General features: G+C 43.4%; 1 long non-coding RNA gene across 1 annotated transcript; it reads right to left on the minus strand.

The window, feature by feature from the left end:
• Positions 1 to 17199: 17199 nt before the first annotated feature.
• Positions 17200 to 19150, minus strand: LOC125708392 (uncharacterized). Its single transcript, XR_007382472.1, has 3 exons — positions 19098 to 19150; positions 17498 to 17589; positions 17200 to 17307 (listed from the first exon to the last, which is right to left on the minus strand). It is a non-coding gene; the product is annotated as an uncharacterized LOC125708392 (long non-coding RNA).

The following is a 19150-nucleotide window of genomic DNA, read 5'->3' on the forward strand; positions in this document are numbered from 1 at the left end:
CATGAGTATCGTTAGGTCCAATCACTCGGCGCTATAGCGTTGTACATTTTAGCCCCAAAGCCAATCTTCCTTCAAAAAAACAAAAACTCAAGCCCCAAGTAAACTTGACTTAGCCCCTGATCTTTTCAATAGCTAGAAACTCCCCTGGGCTATGCTTAGTGCAGGGGGTACTGGTGGATTGGCTAGGCTAAGAAGTCCAACTTAAAAAGCTCTTCTTGGCACAGAACCAGGGGGGTGGTGTTGATTACGGATGGCGGGGTGATTTGGAGTGGTGTCAGTTAACCCAAGATGGAGTGACTGCTACAATACACAAAATTAGCAACTGCCTACATACAGTATGCAAATATAAATACTCCTTTTACATGTACATTACAAATGAAGCATTAAGAGTGGAGGCCTCACAAGGTGTGATCAGGGACATGCCGGCCGATCCAAATGGGCTCCTCTGCACTGGGTCAGCAGATGGATTACCATGTCATCTGGGACAATAATGCAGCCAAGCTTGTGCTTTGCTGTTTACCTTCCTGCCCCAAAACAAGCAACCAGCCTCGACACACCCATCTAGGACTGGTAATACGGATACTGAAACCGCACACTTTACTCTCTGTGCTGAGCAAATAGCCGTAGCTTTATCACTGTTTATTTTCCTTCATCCCCGAGGAAAGAGTTGATGGATGTCTTGACCTTTATGGGACCACACAATAGGCATGGCAGGAATGGGAAGGCCTGTGCTAACGCTGTGACGCTGCTAGATGACACCAGTGCACAATAAAAAGGTTTATAGTTGCAGAGCTGGGAGGAGCACCATCTTCTTGTTTTATTGTCAAGGAAGAAGCAGTGGCATTGTGATGCATAATCCTTTCTAATTAAGTGGTTAAAATCATACAATATTGTTTTACCTCACAAACCTTTGATACATAAGCACTTGGAATCTGGATGATAATAGGAAATGTGTCACATCCCACACGCCTGACCCTCCTATCTCCTGCCTAACGTGGCCCTGATGAGTCACGCCTATTGCTTGCTAGTCCTTGTATTTAAGTACCTGTTTGTCTCGTTAGCCCCAATTCAGTCCTTGATGCCGAACCCTCGTGTTGCATGTACCCTTCCTTGCTCCACTTCTCTCCTTCGGATCCTTTGCGATTTTGGTTATTTCCAGTTTTTGAGATTTTTGAGTCCAATAAACCCCCTTCCTGTTTCGCCACAATGCCTGTCGTCAAGTTACTCATTCCTCAAGTCGTCACAAAATGTAGATCAAAACATAGTTTACGCATACACCCAGGTTACAAGCAAGATCCGCTCTGTAAGCCAATCGAATTTGTAGCTAAGTCAGAAAAATAATACAGTACTTAATACTACTACTACTACTACTACTACTACTACTATTACTACTACTAATAATAATAATAATAATTCAGTAATAAAAAAGTAACAAAATATGGTACTGTACTGTACCTGATGCTGACAAACTACTAAAGCCACACAGTGTTTTGACAAGCATCACAAAGTAGTGCATGTGTTTGTTATTACGAACCATTGTATTTAACTTGAATTTTTAATACAACAGGCTTTTTGGAAGTGCGATCGTGAGTATGAGTTGTCTGTAAGTCAGACAACAGGGGACTGCCTGTACTACAAAATATATTAGTGTCTGGAGAAAGCAACGTTTGCTTTTCTTTTTATAGAAGTGTGGTTATTATTCTTCTGGTGCAGACAAGAGCTTTCCCTCACTTCCTACTCATCTAGCTACTAACACGAGGAGAATTTATAGGCTGGTTCTACAAGGATCTCTTCTCTGTCCATGCCTGAGATCATGGACCTGAAAGGTTTGTGAAGGACTTCCTGTTCATATCTCATTGCCCCTTTGACCTTGGAGATTAACTTGGAGATTTGTTCATTGTTAATCTTGCAACACTGAAGAAACAAAAAGATTTAAAATATCCATGAATCATTTTGGTGCTGTGAAGAGTGTTAGCCAAGCGTTCTCCCGGCTTTGTAAGTGGACTCCACCGAAATGAATTTGGTTTTAAATTTTAACTCACATCAGCAATATTTTAGTTATTTTAATATTTTACATTCCCTTTCCCAGTATACAGCTGTGACATTAACAGGGTTACACACATTGCTTTTTGTGTCTTAATGTTTACTGATATATCCAAACATCATGAGTCATAAAGATATTGGACACATAAAATAAGGTATAAATTTATGAGTCTTACCTGGGAGTTTACCTTTAGGTTTATAGAAACTAGACTTGGTCTTTTAATTTGACTGAAATTACCTGTAGTTGACTGATTTAAACTGAAAGGAGAATAGGACATTTCAAGCATTATTATACAAATTATCTGGATTAACTGAAGTGCACATAATATCCAGGGTTATGATGATAATATAGTAAATTGCATGCAATTTCCAGGTTTATGATATATATTGATTAAAATATTTATATCTTGGCTCCCAATTACAAAAAGCTTAACTTGAAGTTAATTATTGCAAGTTTGGTTTAATTATTGGGGGGGGAGGGGGGGGGGCGGTGGGGAGTTGAAGTCTTCATCCATTTAAGGGAAGACATGATTATTGGGTGGGTTGTATTAGCCATGTCTTGATTATTCCCCAATACATCCTCCATACTTAACCCTGTAATTTGTAATTTACGGCTACACTGTAAACCCAGATAAGTTCAACGAACATTAAATTTTTGAGGTAATTTTCTTTGCCCTGAAAACAATAAGCATTGTTGAATGAACAAATAAATTGAAGTTGAGTGTTCTTAAGGTTCTAGATTAACAATGCACTATAAGATTCAGTTTTTGCATGTTACAATAACTTAAACTTATTATGTTACATATAGTAAACCCACTTAGGTTCAATGAACTTAAAAACTTCGAGGTAAGCCTAAAAAAGTACTGTTGAATTAACTAATATATTTAAATTGAAGGTACTTACAAAAGTATCTTAAATTACATTATGAAATTCAATTTTTATAAATATTTAACAAATACAAGTATGAAAAGAAGGGGCGGCATGGTGGTGCAGTGGTTAGGGTGAGGGGGCGGCATGGTGGTGTAGTGGATAGGGTGAGGGGGAGGCATGGTGGTGCAGTGGTTAGGGTGAGGGGGAGGCATGGTGGTGCAGTGGATAGGGTGAGGGGGAGGCATGGTGGTGCAGTGGATAGGGTGAGGGGGCGGCATGGTGGTGCAGTGGATAGGGTGAGGGGGCGGCATGGTGGTGCAGTGGTTAGGGTGAGGGGGAGGCATGGTGGTGCAGTGGATAGGGTGAGGGGGAGGCATGGTGGTGCAGTGGATAGGGTGAGGGGGCGGCATGGTGGTGCAGTGGTTAGGGTGAGGGGGAGGCATGGTGGTGCAGTGGTTAGGGTGAAGGGGCGGCATGGTGGTGCAGTGGTTAGGGTGAGGGGGAGGCATGGTGGTGCAGTGGTTAGGGTGAGGGGGCGGCATGGTGGTGCAGTGGTTAGGGTGAGGGGGAGGCATGGTGGTGCAGTGGTTAGGGTGAAGGGGCGGCATGGTGGTGCAGTGGATAGGGTGAGGGGGAGGCATGGTGGTGCAGTGGATAGGGTGAGGGGGCGGCATGGTGGTGCAGTGGATAGGGTGAGGGGGCGGCATGGTGGTGCAGTGGTTAGGGTGAAGGGGCGGCATGGTGGTGCAGTGGATAGGGTGAGGGGGAGGCATGGTGGTGCAGTGGTTAGGGTGAAGGGGCGGCATGGTGGTGCAGTGGATAGGGTGAGGGGGAGGCATGGTGGTGCAGTGGTTAGGGTGAAGGGGCGGCATGGTGGTGCAGTGGTTAGGGTGAGGGGGAGGCATGGTGGTGCAGTGGTTAGGGTGAAGGGGCGGCATGGTGGTGCAGTGGATAGGGTGAGGGGGAGGCATGGTGGTGCAGTGGATAGGGTGAGGGGGCGGCATGGTGGTGCAGTGGATAGGGTGAGGGGGCGGCATGGTGGTGCAGTGGTTAGGGTGAGGGGGCGGCATGGTGGTGCAGTGGTTAGGGTGAGGGGGAGGCATGGTGGTGCAGTGGTTAGGGTGAAGGGGCGGCATGGTGGTGCAGTGGTTAGGGTGAGGGGGCGGCATGGTGGTGCAGTGGTTAGGGTGAGGGGGCGGCATGGTGGTGCAGTGGTTAGGGTGAGGGGGCGGCATGGTGGTGCAGTGGTTAGGGTGAGGGGGCGGCATGGTGGTGCAGTGGTTAGCACTGTTTCCTCACACCTCTGGGACCCGGGTTACTCGGGTTATAAATGAAAAAGTGAATCATGAAACATGACGAATAGATATTACTTACAAAGCAGTCCTTGAAGAAATCAGCTGGATTGCCATCAAGAAGTACTGGAAGCCCCCTCAGGACAATGCACCTGATTTCAGCCGTATCAGAAGTCTGGATTCCAGTGACAGTAGAGACAACATTGGAATATTACTGGCAACTGTCACTCCACACAGTCCTCATTTTAGACAACTGTACACTAACACTGGTAGTATCTCTTAAATTAACAAACCTTTGTTTCCTATAGAAGTCTCTATAATGTCCCTTCATGCCTCTCTTTGACCTGAAGATTTTAACACATTTAGGGCAATGATGGTCAAGAGACTGATAGAATTCCCCACTACTCTACTGATTTCATGGTATACCTGAAACAGAGGTACAAATAAAATATGTTAAAGTTGTCCGTTATAGCTGAACAAGACTACAGCTAAAAGCAGCACCTGGGGACCAACTTGTTTGTCCGTTATATGCGAGTCCGCTATATCCGCTGCTTTTTCTGAATGTTCTTAAGGCCGGGACCAGCGGACCTCATCTATTATAGACGATATAAGCGAGTCCACTATAATGGAATTTTACTGTATGTGCATTGAAAGTTGAATACACACTGGTCTCAAAAGTGCAGCCTTTAAATGGACATTGTACCATCCTGTTATCTCTAAAGTGTCTACTACGGAGGTGCGTAAAATACTCTTGGCATGGTTCAAGAAACTCACATAGCTGACAACAAAACAACATGAAAATGTGGTTCAGATTGCTTGGGCTGAGTTGTGGAATGAAAACAGGATAAGTGAGTTTTAAGAGTTCCGAAGTTCTGACAAGAGAATTGTTCACATTTAGCAGAGCTGCCATACTTCAATGTGTAATGTTTGAATAGCTGCCCTCTTTTGTTACAACTGAATGCACAATACTTGCATTTCCAAATTAAGTTTGCTTTCCTTTGGTCCTTACGTTTACCAGTGAGTGGGCTGCGAGGTCCTCCTCATCTTTTGGCAACGTGCGTCGCGCTAGAAGCTCTTGCAAGGTTTCCAGATCCTTGATAGCGATAAGCAACCAGGTTCACTGAAGAAGTACAAGATAAGCTTTTAAATAATTAGTATGTAATTGTAATCTGACGTAGTGAAAAAACAAAAGCATTTCCATTAAAAAAACACAAAAGATTAATATTTGCAAACTACGGAAAGCAAAAGTCGCATATGAAACACTGACACGGCTGCTGTGTCCTCTTTGTATATAAAAGCGCGTTTTGGCAGGTTTTCGAACCAGCCAATAAAATCTCTCCTGGTAAAAAGTTAATTGGAATAAGTTTATACAACTGAAAGGTGCCATTTATATTCATGTGCTAACCAAAAATTAACTCAAAATAGTTGAGTAATCCTCAGGACATTAAAACATTTATGTGCAACAGACCTAATTTCTTTGAGTTAAAATAAACTTTGGTATTACAGTGTATGCATGAATACATACATTTTGTGCTTTGGTGTTAAAACATGGAGGTTTGTCTACTTACTCTCCATACTCCTGGGGCCTGTATTACAGATAACTTGTTGGATTTTCAATAATCTGGGATAACTCTAAGTGAATAAAGATAAAGTCCATATAAACTAGAGTATGTTAAATCTGACAAGTTATCCAGCTAAGCAAGAAATCCTGCTTTGTGATACAAGCTCCTGGAGCTGGAACATCTCTTCCCAGAAAGTTAATGCATTTTCTTCCAATACATTTCCTTCATCACTATGGATTAGTTGTTTTTTGGATGAAGACTCTATCTTATTTATATAATTCAGAAGAAGTGCACATCATCTAAAAGAAAGGGATCTTCCCCGTGAAACTAGTTGTGTTTTGGTGTTTTTCACTTTTATGTTAGTTTAGTTTATGGTTAATGTCATTTAGGTTCTTTTGGAGAATCATGTTCTTAAGGTTCTATAAAGGTCCTCAAAGCAGTGCAGAACAACTTTAAATGTCCAGTTTCACATATTAGAAACAAATGCTATAGGTTGTATAGCAAAGCATTTAAATATGCCAGAATATTTTAGTAGCCAGTAAAGGAGAAATAAATTCACTGTTCAGAGGGGAAGGTTAGCAATATTCCTAAACCTCAGTCTAGTCTAACAAAACGAATTTTAGGAATTTTAAATACCTGTCTGTAACTTTATGCTGGTATTGTTTTTAATCTATTGTGTTGTGATTCTGTTTATTTATCCCATCTGTTCATTCAGTTCCATTATCTTTCCCACATAATCTGATGTTTGTCTTCTGTTTTATGTCCATTTCTAGGCTTTACTGAGGTGTGATGACTTTGTATATTAATACTATTTATATTCTTTTTATCACTTAATGTTGTGCTATGAGCAATGAGGAATGATATTTCATGTCAGTGAATGGCCCGTGCATCAAAGAGCTGAGGACAAAGTTACTTTGACTGTATATTTAATATGAGGAAGGATGAAAACAATCAGCAAACTAGTGGTTTCCAAACGCTGATATTTTGTGAATTGGGGGGGGGGGGGGGGCACAGTGTCTTGACGTCAACTCCCTGTGTTTCCACTTACACAGAGAGAACCAATTATTGGAGCGGTAGTTAATCACCTATGAAAGGGAGCAAGGAAGCCGAAGGGGAATGAGCTTCAATTAGCCTGGGTTGAAATCACCCTCGCATTTCACTCACCGCTAATCTTCTGAAAAATGCCCCCACGTTTGGATTACGCAACAAGCCCTCTCCGGCTGTGTTTCACATTTCAGCTGCTGAAGCAACATCTTACTTTAATCCAAAAAATGAGTCTCTGGACCCGATAAATTTCGCCCTCCCGCTTCTGAGTGACGCCTTCCAGCGTTAAGCTGCTCATATCCTCCTGGATCTCCCAACGAGCTTGTGGAACCCAGGGGAAGCCAAGCTTGTCCAAATAACTGTCCTCAATCAACCCCCAGGAGCTGAAGGAGCCATCGGCGACTTCCCATCCGTGCTGTTTCCATCATTACTAAGGGCCGTGCTGCCGGGGCGGAGTCCGTCTGGATGCCCCGGGGTCATTAAGAGGCAGTATTTTTAGGCCTGTCTGCGGGGAGCAGTGGTAAGCTTTCCTGTTAGTGAGAATAGCATGTCGGGTCAGTTGAGGTATAACCCCCATGTCTGCGTCTAGACGCGTGCCTGTGCTCAGCAGCAAAGCCACCAGGACTCCTGGCACAGCTATATTTAAAAGGTTTGGGGGGGGATCAGTACACTGGGCAGCTGGCCACTGCAGAGCTTGCTTTCCTCAGCTAAGCTGAAATTAAATTGCTGCACGCCACATTAATAGCTTCATATAGGGGCCGCTTTAGCTAACCTGGGTTGTGTGCGGAGCACTCAGCGTAAAGTGAAATCCCTGCTCTGATGGGGGAGGAGGGGGGTCACGTCTTATTCTGAGGGCGAAAGGGAAGCCTCTGTTCTGATTCTGCTGGTAAGGAATTGCTGGACTGTATGCTCAGCCCCAGGAAATGAAATATGGAGTAAGTGATAGAGAGAGAGAGGACGAGACAGCAGAAGAAAGCAAGTTAAACGGCAACAGCTGTGCTGCCCCTGTGTGGTCACTCTGTACTGGGAGACGGGGGGGGCTGGGTGAGGGGCAAGGTGGGGGGCAGCGGAAGCCGGCGCGGCGTGCACACGAGGCCGGAGCGGGGCAGGGTGGCCGCCAGGAGAGTGCCAGGGGAAGAGCAGGCCTGGGGGGGCAGCCAGAGGGAGGCGGCGGGTTCAGCAGAGAGCAGCACTTTCCCACAGTCTGGGGATTTGACACATGGCTCTCACACATTCCGCAGGCTACAGCCGTCAGCCAGCAGACAGTCAGGGCACACGGCCCGCGCGGGTGGGGGGGGGGGGGGGTCGCTGAGGCAGGTTCCGCCTTTGGCACTAGCAGGAGTGTGGAGCGGGGGTGGAGGGGAGTAGGGGCGGCGGGGGGTGGGGGTTCAGTCCACCGCACGCTCTGTTTGATTAACTCTTCCGTCTCTCCCAGACAGTTGTTTTCGAACGGTTTCACATTGAAGCTGCACATTGCAGCTGTCTTGCATGTGTACATAACATATCCTGTCTTGGACAGTCTGTTTAACATTTAATATAGTACAGTAATTTGTAAGCTCTGCTTGACAGCAATGCGACAAGCTAATGTTTACCGATTAGCCTGTAAGTTTATATCTTTGCTGTTCCTCTGCAGAAAGAACACATCTTTCTGTGTGTACCTAAAACACTCATTTTAAAGTGAGCTTGTTCTACAAGGCATGACTGGTTTGTGGGGTAACCTGGGACTGAGGACCGATGATGTGTTGTTCTAATTTAATATGTGGCAAAAAATCTAAGGCATTTTCTTGAGATTTTGAGAATACAAGTTTCTGGACGTCATGGTTTCCATGTCATGGCTTGAGAGAAAAACTGATGATCAGCTAATTCAGTCCACAGGGAGCCCAGTGGATAGATCTCCACCAGCTCCTCTCCCAAATCAATGAACTGTGAAGCAGGATGGAACAGGACGATGGTGTGTGTGTGTGTGTGTGTGTGTGTGTGCCCCCACTAAGCGAAGACCACCCATATGCTATGAAAAAAGTGCAGGAAGACTCTCTAAAGAATAGAACATCATGGCTGGGTGAAGAGAGGAAGGAGGTAACATCATTTCTGCCTGCGAGCCACTGGAGCCTAGTGTCCATTCCATTCATAGAAGCGCAAATTGGCAATTAAGCTGCATCCAGGTCAGACCGAATTACGGGGCTCCTGCTTCAAGTGCTTCCACTAAAGGAATTAAAACATGCCGGGCAGATCTGATTCAGCTCTAATGCTGATCCTGACGTAGCAACAAAGCCATAAAATCAAGTGGGAGACAAGCCAGAGAGTTCCTAGCACCCCTTGACAAGGTCACTTCCTGGGTTATTAAGTACTGTGTTCTCCGGTCTCAGGGTGGTTTACTGACCTTTCATTCCTCTTCAGGAGCAGTTTGGTCAAGCCCTTCCCTGTAAAACTCTGGTATAAAAAGCAGCTTGTTTGGAGGACGAGTTGGAACAGGGACTGTGGGGAAGGAGGGGAGATGGGGGTATGAGAGATGAAAGAGGTCACAGCTACCCCCCCCCCCTCGCCTCAGCCCGCTACAGCTTGCTCTTGGAACAGTGAAGCCGCCAGGGGAAGAACAGCTAGCTTGTTTGGACTCATCTCTTGGTAAATAGATGATCTTTGAGAGGAAGAGAGTCATATTCCAATAGATAACAGGATCTCCTCTAGTCACCCCCCTTCCCTGAATGTTAGCTGTGCAGGAAATGGCTGTGGTGGCTGAAAGTGGACGCCAAACAACAGGGGAAAAGTGTTCCCAGGGTCTCTGGCCTGACCAAAACCTGTGTTCAGGAAGATGCGTCTGCAAGTTACATGTCAGAAAAAAATGTTTAGATAGCCTATGTCAGCGATTTCTTCAGCCTCAGCCCTCTCTCTAAAGTGATGTGTTTTAGTCCACCCAAACGACTCGCGCTAGGATAGATGCCCGATTACAAATGTATAGAAGTTGGAACATCATCCAGCATCATAAAACCCCCATAACCTAGAGCAGACTGTGTTGTGAATGTTTCTTTTAGACAAGACTAGATGCTGCTCCTGGATGGGCTGAGAAGGGATGAGGGTCTTTGATGTGCTCTTGATGTGTTTTGTTCAGTTGTTGTGGCACTAAGAATGGCCCTCCAACACTGCGGATGATTAGTGGGCAGCTTGAGGTCCTCTAACGAATCATGTTTGATCTCGAGTGCCCAATTACTCTAGACACAGCCCCAGCTTGAAAGGAGTGTGGAACAGTGTTGTTCCTGGACGAGCACGTTACATGTTTAAACCCCAGTGATACATTCGGTGTAACCCAAAGCTGATAGGTCAAAGTCGTTTGCAGTGTGTGTATGAGCACGCAGTTATATGCATGTTAGGTAAGTGTGTCACGAATCAGCCTAGTCAGCGTCACACTCCTCACATAGGGATTCCCCCCAGCTCAGCAGCCATGCCCTGCAGGGATCCTTACTCGAGAATCCTGCCCAGTCAGAAGAGCCCTGTTCAATCTGTGCCCATGGGTCCCTACTGATTTCTGTCATAGGCTATGCCACTTCTGGCTGTTGCAGGTTATCGCTCATTAAGCTTCCTATTTTAGTTGCATTGACACACTGCTCAGGAACAAGATCTTCTCATTTTTTAAGAGTTTGAGTGTTTTCCCTTCTGGATTTTTGATCCTGTTCTGTCTTTGGGTTACAAATTTGCCTTGCCCTCGGGTCACCTGCAGGTCATTCCATTAATCGGGGGGGGGGCATTTATTCCTTGGAACTAAAAAAATCGAATTATTAAGAAGACAGAATTTTTATTTTATCATCAATTAAAAGGCATGTTTTTCTTAATAAAATGTTCCCACTATATACTACAGAAAAAGTTCATTTTAAATACATAAAAGTCATACAATTTAATTTTTCCCAAAATTTATGTATTTTTCACAAGATATTTTACACTTACCACTAAATATTTTAAATTTTTAAGACTATAATTAATTATGGCAGAGTGGAAGGTGGGGTATGTGTGATGGAGTGACCTCAAAGTACCATGTGACCTTTACTGGTATTGTGAAATTCAATGTGATGGGGTTGACATGGTTTGCTCATGCAACATGATTAGGTATGAAAAAAGCAACAAATTACTGAATAAAAACAAAACTTACAGATTCTGAATACGGCTCCTCTAAAGTCATGTGATATCACTTCCTTTTATTTTGTCATTTACAAGGACAGTGCATTAGATTTTTAGGCTAAATACACAAATGTAATGGGGGAAATTAAAAACTTAAGCACATAAATTGTCAAATTTTAATGTAAATCTCTGTCTAGTCTGGATATCTATATGCATCTAACTTTTGCAGATGTTTTTTGTTAATACAACTCTTAGTCAGTAATATATGAAATTAGATTTCTAGGCATGTAACGATAAATCGCAAATCGGTTAAAAATCTATGTAAATGTATGACGATTTAAACCGGCTGATGTGGAAAATGAATCACTACTTTGTGAGTACTTCACAGTACTTTAACAGAAAAAAACTGGTGTAATATTACATTTGATTTCATGATGTCAGTTCGACGTCGATGCCGCTACCTATTCACGTCGACATCGTAAGTTTTTGGTTTTGGCCGAATGCGAGATGGCAAGTGAATTAGAAATTGAAGACGCCGTGGTTAGCGAAGCTGCCTCACAATAAGAAGGTTCTGGCTTCGGTCCCGGGTCCTTTCTGTGTGGAGTTTGCACGCTCTCCTCGTTTTCGCTGGGGGTTCCGGTTTCCCCCCACTGTCCAAAAGCGTGCAGGACAGGTCGATTGGTGAATCTAAATAGGTCCGGTAGTTGTGTTTGTGTGTGCGCTCTGTGGTGTGTAGGCGACTGCACGGGGTCGGTTCCCGTTTGTTCCCATGATAGGCTCCAGTCCCCCCCGCCAGTTGGGATTAAGAAAACGGATGGATGGAGGTACTGCCTGATCTTAAATCTGTGGTGTGGCAGCATTTTAGCTTTCCGGTAATCACAAACGAAAACGGCGAGAAAAGCACAGACAAGACAAAATCTGTGTGCAAACGTTGTACGTAATGATAACATACACAAATAGCAGAATGAATATGCTTCAGCATGTTCACCGGCACGGCAGTGAGCTGATCGAAGATTATTAAAAGGGCAAACCACGCTAAAAAGCTGCACATGCAAGCCTTAGTTTATTTGTTTGTATATATTTTTTTTTATTTACTTATTTTGATTTGGGAATTTTTTAAACAGTGTTTTATTCTATTTCAGTTGCACTGTTAAGGAGAGGACAGGTTTAGCATAGTTTAGAAAGATAAAGGAATATTTTTAAATAAATATGTCTGCAGGTCATGCTGCTAAAAAATCGTGAGAAAATAGAATCATGAATCGTACTGAATCGTGACTTGAGTGTATCGTTACATCCCTATAGATTTCTATAAGATATACTGTGGCAGTGGAAACTAATTGCTTATTTATGCATATTCGTGTATCTGCTATACTTATTAACGGGGCCTTTTTCTGTTAAATTATTTGTTCTTCCTCCAGCACCATGTGCTGGCAATGTCAAGCGTGTAATTTAATAATTAAACAAATAAGTTGGATTTTACACAGTATTTTTGCTGTGTTGGTGAGGACCGGGTGGGGAGGGTTTTGGTGTTTGTGGGGACGGGGTGTGGAGGGTTTTGGTGTATGTGGGGACGGGGTGGGGAGGGTTTTGGTGTATGTGGGGACGGGGTGGGGAGGGTTTTGGTGTATGTGGGGACTGGGTGTGGACAGTTTTGGTGTATGTGGGGACGGGGTGTGGACAGTTTTGGTGTATGTGGGGACGGGGTGTGGAGGGTTTTGGTGTATGTGGGGACTGGGTGGGGAGGGTTTTGGTGTATGTGGGGACGGGGTGTGGAGGGTTTTGGTGTATGTGGGGACGGGGTGTGGAGGGTTTTGGTGTATGTGGGGACTGGGTGGGGAGGGTTTTGGTGTATGTGGGGACTGAGTGGGGAGGGTTTTGGTGTATGTGGGGACGGGGTGTGGACAGTTTTGGTGTATGTGGGGACGGGGTGTGGACAGTTTTGGTGTATGTGGGGACGGGGTGTGGACAGTTTTGGTGCCCGCGGTTGACTTGATTTTTTCCCAGACCCATTAAAGCCTCCTAACGTTACATCTGCATCTGAGTCCTTATGTCACAAAGTTTCAGCTCTGGGTTTCTTCAACAGGGACTTTGAAAATCAAGGAAACAGTTTAAAATCGAGTGAAGGAAGAGCAGTTTCCTTTGTGAAACCTCAATCCAAACTTGTCTAGATAATAAGCAAACAGCTGTATAATATTTTAGCACAAGGATCCTGTTTGCATTTGGTTTTTTTGCACACTGCTGAGGATACGTGTAGGTAGGAATCACAGGCACACATCTGCACTTGTGCATGTTCTCAGTGTGTTTTCCATAGAATAAACATTGGTCTGAATCCTCTTCCTGGACTATTTTTTTTTGTTGTGAGTCGGGGCTTGTGTACTTGTGTGGGAAAAGAGAAAGCTGAAACTTGCCGTGGGATAGAGGCACAGTACTTGACCCCAGTCTCCTGACAATCTTTTATAAAGATCAGTAAACATGCACCAGGGCAGACTGCGCTAGACAATCTCCAGATTGGCATTTGAAGGAGAGGATTTCAGAGACGCTGCCGAATCTCCTCCAAGGGCTGTCTGCTCCCTTTCTCTCCAGCAGCACAAATTCTGAGCGAAGGTCTGGAAGTTTATTAATCATTTTATGGGAAAGAAAGATATCAAATTATAATGCATTGTAACTATGTACATTTGATTCTTCACATTATGTGTTTTTTAATCGTTATATTGAAATGATCTTTCTCTCTCTCATATGTATGTATATATATATATATATATATATATTTTTTTTTTCCTTAAGAAAAGCATTCATGACCATTGTACATTTTCATGCTAATGCTTATGTACTGCAATAATTCAATATTTTTAGCTGAAAAAATTCCCCAAGAATAGGCTTTAGGCAACTCTAATCTCAGGATAAGCTGTAAGAAAATGGATGTTTGCAACATTTACTCATACTCTATTTTATACCTTGTTGTTGACTAAATTTATATTAATCATATAATTAATCATGTAATTACACAACTGATTCAGTTACCACAAATTATGTCTAGATTGTTTCTCGCATATGATTGGCAAGATCTGTGCAGCAATCAGGAAAAAAAATATATATTCTGCCATTGTGTGCTATAGTTTTATGTTAGGGACAATGCCTCAAAATCAAACTGTATTAACATTTGTGTGTAACACAGGTGCTAACCAGCTGATCAGTTAGTCAGGTTTGAGGTCAGAGACGGTCACGGTCAGGGAAAGACACCTAAACATGTTTGACAGGGGAGGAAGGAGAAACGATAAAAGGATCAGGCAGAGAAAGAAAGGCTGAACGAGAGCTCTGTGAAGCGGAGAGAGGACAAGAAAGCGGCAGATGTGGGAAAGCGAAGAAGAAGAAGAGGCAGGGAGAGCGAAAAGAACAAGGGATAAAAGAAGAGAACGAGGGAAGAGAGACAGGAAGCAGGGGGTGACACGCTGCCCCCATCAGTGCTGGGACTGGCGCGCCGGCGTGAAGTGGCCAGCGGGGGAGCTCTATCAGCCATGCTGCGTAGCGCTTGGGCCCGTTTGCATTTGAAAGCGTCTGGCCGCCCCCAGAGGCCCAATGCTTTATTGTGCAATCTTATCTGGCACGTGCCTGAGATGGCCTTTCCCACACCATGCGGTGAGCGGGTGGGCGTGTGAGGGGGCTCCACGTCCGGCCGTCAGCATCACGCTAGCTTGACAGCCGTGACTTCATGGCCCGTCAGTGCTCTGCCTTTCTTCCAGAAGATTCCACAGCGAGACCTTTTCATATCGCCCGTATCACCCTTCCCCTGTACCCATCCCGCCATCCAGCACCCCCCAGCTTCCCAATTTTAACCGGCATCCTTCAGGATTAGCTGTCCACCTCTTTGTGATGAGTTGAGGTATGGAAGCATTTCTTGACGTACGCATGGGCAGCGAGGGAAGCATAGTCCCCTGTAATAAAGGGACTCCTTCTATCTGGCTGTCACTCTGAAGTCTGTTCCCTCCAAGCCCAGGGAGACCACCCCTCCCCCCCCAAGGGGAATCACAGATTCCCTGAGTGGGGATTTTGTTCAATTCCCTCCAACATGATAATAAAAAAAAGATATCTAGCATTCATTTAATTTAAAAAAGGACAGATCTTGCTCCAACTGAATAACTTAAAATAAAGAAGATGAATGTCCTTCCTGTATGTTTGTTAACATGTTATTCATCTATGTTGTCCCATCACGTAGCACATAGTGGTCAAGATAGACCAGTGCTCTTCAGATAAGGGAATAAGACAGTGACATGCAATATTTTCTGGTACTCACATAATACATCACATTATTACTAAATGTTACATGCGTGTAACGGTCACGCTTTCCTCTGTTGGTGTCGAAGGTATTACACTTCCAGTTGCCCTGGTTTTCCTTCAGACAGCATCCTGCTCTAATCAGAGACATTGCACGGCAAAGGAGCCACTGCGTTACGTTTCAAATGCAATTGTGGAAAAACAACAGAGCGTAAATGTTGTAGCTGTAATGCCCGATACGTGTGACAGATGGAAGAGAAATTCCAAGGCCTTTTCCTTACCGTTGTTATGACCTTATTAAACAGCATAACATCTATCCTTGCATTTCTGCTTCTCCTGTGCAGGGTCTCGGGGGTCCAGAGCCCATCCCAGAGGCTAGAGGTGCAAGGAAGAGAATGACCCAGGAGGGGGGCATCTCCCTATGGCAGATGTAACATAACTATATTGTAGCATATAGTTTACATTTATTTATTTAGCAGACGCTTTTGTCCAAATGGATGAAATTAGAATCAGAGAGCTGGGCAGCCAAACTTTGGAGGCATTTTAAGGGCCTTGCTCAAGGGAACAAGGATGACTTGGTTACTCTGGCAGACATGCAATTTGAACCCATGATCATTCAGACAATGGCACAGATCCTCACCCTACTGAACAACGTGTCGCTCTTCACCATAGTCATGCTGAAGCATCCACTGGCTGGCAGAACCTTCTGAAGCTTCCAAGGTAAATCCAGTGGTAAATCTATTGGGCCAGCAGTCATATGGTATCTTAACCCTAACTGCACTGTTTCCTACTCTATACCAGTCAGGAGCTTCTGATACATGATGATGCTGATGAGACCTGTTTTATGTGTGTTTGCTTCCAAACATACACTTGGTCTCCCCAGAGACCTCTGTCCCAGTGTGCAGAGTCAAGCTTTGGATTAGAGTTAGGGTTAGGTTTTGAATTAGGGACAGATTTTGGATTAGGTTTAGGGCTACGTTTAGAATTAGGGTTAAGTTAGGGCAGGGTTGCCCAACCCTGCTCCTGGAGATCTGGTGTTTGATGTTTTAGAGGGGCCTGCTCAAGGGTCCAGGTAAGTGTTGGACAGCAGCAAGGTAAGGCAGACGACATAAATAGAATGAATACACAGAAAACAAAATTTATTTTTAAAGAGGGAAAATAAATAATGTTGTGCCTGTACCGTGATTCTTCCCAGGAAAGGATCCAGGGTAGAAGGTTTCTTTAGGTTTACCAGTAATAGGAATATTACAACTATGGATTAAAGTTGAGATGTGAAATATTACAAAGGTCCCTATTGAGGATGAAAGAAAGTGAAATGAGGATATGGGAATGGGGGGGGGGGGTTAGGGGTTGGGGTAAGGTGGTCCATGGGTTCAGACTAAAGATTAAGGTTAGAAGAGGATATGGGTTTGGGGGTCCTAATATTGAAGGGACAAGGATTAAAAACATGAAATGTTTGGCGACTACAGTGTAGGTAGGGGCCATTGGTAAAGGGAAGGGTAGAGATCCAGACCAAAGGATATGATGGTTGAAAGAATGGTACCGATATTGCTGAAGGTTTTGTAATAATCAGTAACCGTAAGGGACAAAATCAGTTTTGAATGGAATACCTTTATTTCCCTTTCTTGACAAATAAGACAGAAACATTGCAGTGTTTTATTTTTAAAGCAAATAATGTTTAAAATTTATAGTGGAGAAAACTGGAGAGACCCAGTAATTAACAGTAATCTGAACTACTATATTATTAATAATAAATATGTCCATACAAACATAGTTAAAACATGATATTATAGTATAATTATAATGAAGTAATTAAAATGGATAATCAATTAACTCGTCAAAAGTCATTAGATTAACATACATTGATTAAATTGCCCATGGAATTATAAATAGCAATGGTTAAGAAAAGTGCTTCAAAAGAGTCATCACTGTAACCAGTATCTGCCATGTCCAGCCTGTCTGATCCCCTCGATTCCTCTTGGGTGTAGCTCTAAACTAGCCATGCCTGGGCTTTATCAGTCTTATCTCGTTCTTGCCCTCCTGATAACCAGTCACAGCTGCCTTGTGTTTGCCCCCTTCTTAGTCAGGTATATTAGTGTGTCCCAGTCTTGTGCTCCCTAGAAGAGAAAAGTGCTTGATTAGTTCATAAAAGAACTCACTCACACTTCAAGCATAGTAAATGTTTTAGTTTTATATAGAAGATAAAACAGTTGGTATTGTGAAACCATTCACGACAAGTTGTGAGTAAAGCCATATAACACTCCTGTGTCTCTCAAATTTCCCCCGCCAACTACCTACCCCACTTACCTCAGGTTAAACCCCAGGGAGACACACCTGTAGCTGCTGAATCCACCTGTACTCCTTGCTGCATCTTTGCGTCAGTGACCAGTTACAATTTCCTTCCAACCGGCAGAACATAATATCATTAAGCCCATGTAGATGAAAATGTTGTAGCAGGATAGTAGGTTTAGTATTATTAGATAATATGTGCAAATATTGTTTCAGAAAGTATAGAATTTGTTCTATGTATCCCCAACATACCTCTTATCACAGTGTTTGCACTGGATAAGGTATATGACATTATTAGTTTCCAGGGTGATGTTATTCTGTATGGGTATTATGCAATAATTTTTTGGTATTAGAATAATTGGTTTCATTTTTTTTATTTCCTGTCCCAGGGGAGCCAAGTCTCTCAAATTTTTGTTTTTTCTATAAGCTGAAGTGACTTTGTAATCCTGCAATTGAGGGACAATTTGCTGGACCTTTGATTTTTTTTTTTCTCTTTTTTGAGTTTAATGTTTAGTGTGTTGGCCTTGGCTGAATAAGTAGTGATTAGTGAGATGATTTTAAAATTCTCTGTGGGGAGTTTTCCTGTTAAAATGCTGTAGATTTTTTGATTTGATATCTCTCAAACTGTTAAGTATAACCCCTGTGCCTGAGGGCTTCAAATAGAGTTTTGGTCACTGTATTAAAATCCTGTGTCCGTGCAGAGACAATGAAACCTGATGAGTTGGGTTTTAACTATGCCTGCAAAAAATGTATTTGGGGTGGTAATTTCCCTTATGCAATAGACTGTGCCTCTCTGTATGCTTAAAGTAGACTTTGGTTTTAAAAGTTCTAATGCCCTCTGTTGGGTCACTAAGAAAAACCATGATATCCAAAAGATTATGTTGTGTTTAACTGTGATACTCTGGTGTGTGCTCATTAAATCCAAGAAAGAATTGAAGTGTCTCCCCGTACTGCCACACTCCAAATATGTCATCCAAATACCTGGAATATGGTACATTTTGGGGAGGTTTTCAAATAGAGTCTCCTCCCAATCTGCCATATAAATGTTGACGTATGCCGGGGCAAACCTCTTGCCATCCACCATGTGTGCTCCCTTGATTGTGGCCAGCTGTTTTCCATCAGCCTGATATCTTCTGTGTATTTAGTCCGCGTCTGAATCCGTTTTCCCCAGATCCGTCATTAACGTGTGTCCTGTGCTGCTCCACCCTTTCTCAATAAAACTGTTCTGTTATTCCTGTCTCCTGGATGTGCCTCCCCGCTCCCCGCTCGTGCACGGATCATCACAGTTATGAAATTCAGAATCATTGAAAAGTTAATTTCTAGGAGTTCTTAAAATTTGTCTCTCTGGTCTGCATACATCGGGGTATTTCAAAAAGGCTTTTTGTACTGCTTGAAATCCCAAAGGCGTGGATATATTAGTATACATTGTATTCATTGTAAATAGGACAGCTCCCTCCAGTACCCGGACTCCCGCAATTTAATTAATGAAACTGTAGGTATCTTTAGGTAACTATTGTGCTGTTGTGAGATGTTATTTAGAAGTCACTTAAATATTGTGCAGCATGGTAACTGTTGCTACCACAATCTGAGAAAACAGGTCTCCCTCTGGGAAGCTCACCAGATGTCTGATCCATGTGGACCTTTGGCAGTAAGCAAAATAATCCAGGAAGG

This window comes from Brienomyrus brachyistius, chromosome 15 (genome assembly GCF_023856365.1).
Source record: "Brienomyrus brachyistius isolate T26 chromosome 15, BBRACH_0.4, whole genome shotgun sequence".
Classification (NCBI taxonomy): domain Eukaryota; kingdom Metazoa; phylum Chordata; class Actinopteri; order Osteoglossiformes; family Mormyridae; genus Brienomyrus; species Brienomyrus brachyistius.